Genomic DNA, 7,381 nt, shown 5'->3' with positions numbered 1-7,381 from the left:
AAAATGCCCAAGCGCAATGATGGAGACAAGATTAGAAACACACACAGTGGGCTCTCTCTCCAAAGGAAAGCTTTATTTTTGTCAAGATAAATAAACCTCTTACATTGCCCCTCTGAAAAAAGCACCTGTGGACTTAACTCTTCCCACCAGGAAGCTCTGAAGTACTTTATGGTTTCCATAAAAACAAAATGTGGAAAGCAAGAACTCAGGAAAAAACATATATCTTCAAAAATCAATAGGCAGGCATGTTAGGGTAGATGTGGAGCCTCTGCTCAGTAGAAGGCAGAAAGCTAGAATTTTATCAAGACCATAATCAATTAATTTTTAAAAAAAAATAAAGGAGAAGAATAGAAGAACCAAATTAACTTTTACAGTGCTGATAAGTATCAAGCCATGGATCTTGCATTATTCAATTGTTTTGGAATTTCAAATAAAATCCTGTACCATTAATAAATAATTACTGAAGAACAAAACAATTGTTTTAATCCTTTGCCACAATAAACCAGTGATGGCATTAGATGAAGATATATTACTCCCTTAGATTAATATGAGAGTGATCAAAAGGTTTGCTTATGAAAATTTAAACATCATGAAGAACTTTTGAGCTGTGCTAACTTTGACAGAAGAAACAGCTGTTCTAAGGAAGTCAAGCCACAGACACACTAACTTACAGGAATATATTAAGAGAATAATCAAGTAGCATGACCCTGGAAAGACCAAATTTGTATCCATTCACACTTGCCATTCTTACCTTTCTGCGTGCTATTTATGCCATGAGAACCATAAAAGAATGAAAGCTCACAAACTTGCACTTAAGTGTTTCAAGGTGGTATGTCAATGCAGTTGCCACACCCTTAAAAGACAAGTCATCTAGGAATCACTGTTACCTTTTAACGAAAAAAAATAAAAACAAATCTTAAGAGCTTTTTATGCACTCATCCAACAAAACTCTGGTTAAATAGTAGCCAAAGTCTGCACAGACTGTCTTGGTGCTGGAAGTCCTAACTAGGTGAATGTTTTGTGCTACTGCACCTAACCCACAGCACAGCCACAGCCCTCACGCGTCAGCGAGTGAACGTAACTGCAAAAGTACGTGCGTCCCCAAGACTTCTCCTTCCAGATTCCCACTGGTACACAACACTGGTATACAGACCTGGATGTTTTCCAAGTACTTGGCTTACAACATCACTGATCTTTGTCCAACAGTATTGCTCTGACGCTGGTCCAGGATGCAGACCACTGTAATTTCAAATCTCTACTGTGTAAGTAAGGTGGCTAAAGTCTATTTAGGAACATAAAGACTGTTCGATCAGGAATTTCCCTCCCTTTCAAAAAAGGCCAGTCAGCTATGATAGCAGACCATCTCAAGCAGTTTTTAAAAGCTAACTTACAAAACCAGTCTTCCTATTTTCACCTTGCTGTACTCATTCATGGCACATAGTGAACAGATACCTGAATTTAATCATGTAATTAAAAAGTAAGTACTCCTGGTTTTGAAGCCCTAGAATGGAAACTGTCTTACAGCTCATATCTGAAGTACCTCTAATACACGTTTGATTCTCAGAAAAAAAATCCAGCATGCTATACTGACACCATTTGTAATGTCTCAACAAAATAGTCTAACTATTGTTCAAAATTTGTCCACAATGCTGACAAGTTTCTAGCAAAATCATTTTTAAGAGACAACATAAAGACTAACTCTAGTTTCTAATGCTAGCACTCTATTGAAAAAACCAAAACTTTGACACAGACCCAGGAATTCACTAACAATGGCAAATATTAAACAACTTCTAGACTTGAGAAAGGAGTGATTCAGAAATGGAAGTAGTCTTGTCTATCAAATAAGTTAAGTATCATCAACAGGCAGAACAAGACTCCACCAATTTAAAATACAGACTATTATTAGCAAGCTATGATGCAAACAGAGCAAACAACTGAGAACTTATTTATTTACACTTCAGCAGCAACTTTTAGAATAACTGGGTAAGTTAGGTTAGAAAGGACCTCAGAAAGTCTCTAGTTCAACCTCTTGCTGAAAACAGGGTGAGCCATGAGGCAGAACTAGGCTGCTCAAGACTTTAGCAGTCGAGTCTTGAAAACCTCCAATGAGGGTCCACCGAGCCCAGATCAACCATCCCACCAAGGGGAAGGAATGCCTCCAGGGCTCTGGGATTCACTATGGAACAGTATTTGTGTAGGGCTGTAGAAGACTTGTGTAATATTTAGAGGAAGGCAGCAAGGAGGGACAAGCACCGGAAAACAGCAGAAAAGGGCTACTTTAGTAACTCCTAACACAGGACTCTGCGATTCTCCTTGTTGAATTTCATAGGGCTCCTGTTGGCCCAATCCTCCAGTTCCTCTGAATGAGCAACTCCAGCACACTGACTGCTGCCCAGTGGGGTGTCATCTGCAATTTGGGCATGCTCTTCCTCCAGGTCATTGACAAAGGTTTAACAGGGACACGTGCTTTTTTCCCCAGGAAAGAGACAGTACAGAACAATGCTCATCCTCCCTCGCCCCATAAAAAACAGTATGATGACTTCCTTGAGGTTTTGCTTTACTGTGAAACTATGTGACTTGTTAAAGCTCCCTTCTTACATTATTTCTGCCTTCTCTTGTGCTCTGCCAGTCCCTACATACATGATTCTTACATGTCAGAAGTCAAGTCTAGGGCTAAAAGCACTATGAGAATTAAACACATGCAAATATAACCAACTTTCATCCCAGACAAGAAGGGTCTCAGATCCACAGCACTGTAGGATGCACCAAGGGACACAATGTTGACATGGCCACACCAGCCAAACTTGTCTCCCCTGAATCCAAGCAGACCCACACATTTGAGGAGAGGCACAGCAGTGAAAGGAAAACAGACTTTACTGTCTCCAGTTCCACAGCGGCTCTCCTAGACACAAGATGCTTTCTGCTGGACAAAGACAGGTGTATCAGGACCCACAGCACATTAAATCCACAACACAGATGATAAAACCAGAGTTACAGTACTCATGAAGTTCAAGATACACTGTGCAGCCCCTGGTAGAAAACCCCACAAGAAGTAATCAAGACCAACTGCAGCTATACTTCTTAGCCCAGAATAACGTGGCATTACCAGAAAGAGTACATCTGCTTTTGTTTTGCAAAAAGACTGTGAAGCAAGATGTGTTTAGCAGATCACCTCCCTGTAGCTTTCCCATTCTAAGCAGCCAGAGAATTTTAACTATCCTTTCTATACTGTTATTTAGACTATGCTTTTTTCCAATCAATGGAAAAAATTAGTCCTATGATTTGCTCTTCCTAAACTGCCAGTCTGGGTCATGACATACCAAAAAGCAACACCAATATAGCTGATGAAGCATAAGGCAAGAGGTAGATAAGGACATGAAATGGGGCAAAATGTAACACAGCAAAAGAAAAGCCAGAGGAAGAGAGAAATTTGTCTGCAAGTGATTTGACTCACAACTAGGTGTAACTCCTAATACTTCAACCTGGTAGCACTTACAAGTCCAAACCCAAGATACCTAGCCCTGAAAACAAGGGAACTCTCAATTAGGAGCTACATCAAAAGATGTCTGACAGAAAGCTTCACAGAAAGTTAACAGAAAAAGAAAGCAGCATGGTATGCCTCAGGATGAATAGAAATAATGGGAATTAAAACATGCAGAAACAAGAATGAGATAAGTGAGAGAAAGAATAGGATGATAGAAACAGCAAGAAAACAACTCCAAAACACTTTTGTTCTAGAGGCTATCAACTCAACAGAAGTCAAAACACATTTTCTATCAGGCCCCCACACTGAGTGATAAAGAGGGAACAAGGGAAGATTCCCACCAGGCGATGTGAGCTACCTCTGCTGCTGGTGCTGTGCACTCCAGGCACTGCTGAGCACACAGTGCCCCACAAGGCAGATCATATTACTTTTAAAAGCAAATCTCTGCCTCTAGTTCAAGATCTTACGTCTTTTCCTCAACAGAAAATCCACACAAAGACTTCTACTCATCTGTGCCATATAAAATGTGTGTGGGTTTTATGAATTTATAATGCTAGGTACTTACCTACTGTTTTATGCACCTTTAGAGGTGATTTCTAACTATTAAGTTTTACACTGCATCATGCTACCACATTATCTCATGAATAAAGCTGACAGTCACAGATGTCACTGTTACCAAGTAGTGGCCTTTTGATGATTTCACTACTTGCAAACACTAAAATATTGCATTTCCTTTAATAGTTTTCGCCTCATCCTCAGTTTTACTGTACGGCAGTATTATTTTGATACAGCACATATTGAAAGCATTAAATCAAAAAATCATGTCTTTGCTGTAAATTGTGTTTCTTCCCATGCTCAGTATTAGCTTTGATTAATGTTTGAGCTTCCCTTATATTTCATTACCTTACAGTGTGAAAGATGAGTTACTTAACAGTCCTAATAAAAGATTTTAAAATTCAAATAAAACAAATTTGCCAACACATTTCAGGAAGTCTGTTATTCCTAATAATAACAACTTTGTATGAAATTTGTCCTTTAAATTATGTTATTCTGCTTCCATTCCCAAAGACTTTCCTAAAGTTACAATTTTTTTTTCCCTAAAATCAGTCTGATTTGTTTATGCCTCACCAGCCACACTGAATGCACCACAGAACCCAGCACACACCGGTTGTTTTCTATTTGCCTCCTTCCTGTTACATCCTCAGTTACACACAGGTTAGTCTATCCTTCGAATGCTCCATGGGTGGCTTCTTGCCCAGTTTTGGACAGAATGAAAGCACTTTGAGCACCTAATTATTCATCTTCAACAGAATACATCTCTCTTTTCCAGAATGGGATGCACTCACAAGATACAAAAGTTGCTCTTTTTTCATAACTAATAGAATCAAATTTGAGTACATAAAGGCCTGGATCTGTTGCACAAAAAAGTGCTTTCAAACACAATCTGTTCTAGGAAAGGAACTATTGTTAGGGAGAATCTTGGTGAAAATAATCTTAACCACTTGCATACGCACAAGTCCCTTAAAAACTCTAACTCACCAGAGGAAATCAACTGTTTCTTTAAAAAGGAAAACAACTAAACACAACCCACACAGTTGGCCTTTGTTCAAAGAAGAATCATTGAGGCTGGAAGAGACCCCTTGAGCTCATCCAAGTCCAACCCCCTGCTCAAGCAGGGTCAGATAGAGCAGTCTGTCCAGGAGCCTGTCAGTTCAGTGTTGATTATCTCCACAGAGACTTCACAACCTCTCTGGGCAACCAGTGCCAGTGTTTAAACAGCCTCCTTGATGAAAGATTACTTCCAAAGATCGTGACTTTACCCAATACACAGCAAAGGATGTTGTAAAGCTATTTATAATAGCAAGTTTTCTTTATGGCACAACTACGAGAACAGCAACATCACTACTAATACCCAGCATGTATCTAGGTGCACTGTGATGTTTTAGAAGGGTGAAGAAATTCAGCATACAACAAGCACTCTTAATTAAGAAGGAATTATTTGCTCTTTTACACCACACTCCTGAGCTGGGCTGGTTCAACACAAAACCAACACAGTAAGCATTTCAAATTTGCTTCTAAAATCAGAAGAATTTAACAAGCATAAGTGTAGACAATTTACTAAATACAGAGGGCTAGCCAGGGTTTAAGTTGTCTATTCATTTCTGTGCTTTAAAAAAAATCAACACAGTATTAATGTTCTTGCATTTCTTAAAACATGGCAGAATCACCACCACTATTACTGGCATCCACGGCAAACCTCACCAGGATCCCAACGCACTTGACTCACAGCCCCTGTTGGGGAAACACGACCGAGAGCCACCACACACAATACTCAACCTTTCTGGGACTGAACAAAGCTGAGGAGGCTTTCACGTGCTTCATGATGTACCTGCCAAGGTAATAATCACTTGTGTACGTTTTAGGTAGGCAGAAGAGCAGGATGTCAGGAGCGCCCCAAATTCCACAGTGAAGGCAGGACCTTTTTAAAGGGAGGAAAACTAGATGCTGTTAAAATTTTATCTCGGAACTAGAAGGAAAACAGTAGTTCACAAGCTAGATCTTAAAATTAACTCATGTTTTGTTAGAGATGTGTTTTTGTACTGTATTTAGTGTAGGACCATTTAAAAAGACACGGAGAAAGAACTGGTTCTGTGATGTCCATTTTTTATTCCCCACTTAGACCTTCACATATAACACAATTTACTATCAAGAGAAGATAAAGTAGAACTCCACAGCTCTACTTTTAATTGATAAGCCAAACAAAAAATTTCTAACGGTACACATTGAAGAGAAAATCAGATTTTATAATCCTAGATCCATACTGGTAACTGCAAGTATAAGGAAAGCCTTCCCCATAACAACTCACATGCTCTCTGCCTCACTTATCACAAGACATGGTTCAGAAAGACAAACAGGTAAGTACCAGAAACTCCAGTCTCATCTAGTTTCTGCAGATAACTAAAATAAGATGCACTGTACTGCATGCTAGGTGTCATATGCTACCTGACAGACTGGCATATGTTAAGTGTTCCCTCCTCTTCCAATCTCCCGCATTAATGCAAACTTCAAATGAAGTTTGGACTTCTATGAAAGTTAACAGGGTCATCAAGTTTTGTGCCATTTTAAGCACAAGCTCAATCACAGTCACTCTTTATAGTGGCTTTGTTGATTCTCAGCTTACCTGCAGTTTGTTTTATAAAAAGAAAAATAACTACCTGCATAACAAAACATATTCAACAGATTTTTTTGTCATTGAAAGAAACTGGCATTCATTTATTATGTGAGTCTGACTGACACTCTTGATGACAAGCCAGTGTTACTGTTCACACTGGAAAAAAACAACTATGTTTGATTACCCCAATCATGCAAGACCCTTTCAGAACACTCCACACAGCAAAGCTGTGCTATACATACACAGCTCATCGAAGCCTGCAGAACAGTACCTAGTTAACAGTTGGATTTTTGAGTAAGCTGTTGAGGCAATCCCAATATTTGCATCACCTGCAAGCGTGAACTGCAGTTTTATTCATCTAGCTTTACCACACATTTAAATCGAAGTGCTTTTTAAGCCAGTTGCATCCTCGTTCAAGTCAAAACATTCAGAGTTTTCTCCTGAAAACATTAATTTTCTAGTGAGTAAAATTAAAGCGCACATTCAAAGTCTAGCTGTAATGAAGAAAAAACAAATAGATTTAGAAATCTCAAGATGAGCTTGTTGGCAAGGATCTACAGATGCAAGGTGTGGCTTCTTACTGTTTGGTAGAACTTTCCTCCCGTCTCCCAGAGTCACTTCTTCCTGTATGTGGGAGCGACATTGTTAGAAACCTTAATGTGTAATGTAAATTTGGGAGGAGTACATTTTTGTGTTTTGTTGGCTCGTGCAAGAGTTTGTTCCCC

Source organism: Apaloderma vittatum, unplaced genomic scaffold (assembly GCF_000703405.1).
Source record: "Apaloderma vittatum isolate BGI_N311 unplaced genomic scaffold, ASM70340v1 scaffold16173, whole genome shotgun sequence".
Classification (NCBI taxonomy): Eukaryota; Metazoa; Chordata; class Aves; order Trogoniformes; family Trogonidae; genus Apaloderma; species Apaloderma vittatum.
The sequence above is the reverse complement of the archived record's forward strand: the minus strand, read 5'-3'. Positions refer to the sequence as shown.